The sequence below is a fragment of the Giraffa tippelskirchi genome, chromosome 10 (assembly GCF_054371585.1).
Source record: "Giraffa tippelskirchi isolate mGirTip1 chromosome 10, T2T-mGirTip1v1.2.pri, whole genome shotgun sequence".
In the NCBI taxonomy this organism is placed as follows: Eukaryota; Metazoa; Chordata; class Mammalia; order Artiodactyla; family Giraffidae; genus Giraffa; species Giraffa tippelskirchi.
In genome coordinates, this window is record NC_137284.1 from 4,009,860 (window position 1) to 4,010,427 (window position 568).

General features: G+C 54.9%; 1 pseudogene; it reads right to left on the minus strand.

Annotated features, from left to right (window-relative positions):
* Positions 1 to 252: 252 nt before the first annotated feature.
* LOC145524912 (U6 spliceosomal RNA) lies at positions 253 to 353 on the minus strand (annotated as a pseudogene).
* Positions 354 to 568: the final 215 nt, after the last annotated feature.

The following is a 568-nucleotide window of genomic DNA, read 5'->3' on the forward strand; positions in this document are numbered from 1 at the left end:
GGCCACCCCTCAGGAGTATCTCCTGCGGCCTGGTGGGAGGCGGGTGGCTGTAATGCCCTGGTGGGGGGTCTCAGGGCTGCAGGAGGGGCCTCCCCTCTGGCCAACGCGGCTGCCGACCTCACATCAGAAAGGGCAGAGGAACCAGGGCTCAGCCCAGCTTCTCATCTGGGTCACTGGTTCCAAGATCAAGAGGAACACATTCTATTACTCCAACTCTCTCTTTTATTTTTTCGAATTAAGCAAAGCTTTATTAAAAACATGGAACGCTTCATGATTTTGTGCGTCATCCTTGTGCAGGGGTCATGCTTATCTTCTTTGTATTGAACAGATCCCATCACTCCAACACTCTTGAGGAAGCTTCTAGAAGGAACCAAGAAAATACACAAAAACCATGGGAACTAGATGCTGAAGATGGAAGAGGAATCTCCACCCACCACAGGCCAGGTGTTCCGCGCTGGGATGGGGTCCCCTCCACTGCCGGGGGGCCAGCAGCTCTGCAGGGGACCCCCCACAACCACACGCCCTCAGGGGTGCTTACACAGACTTCTGGAGTGACCACAGGGCCGCT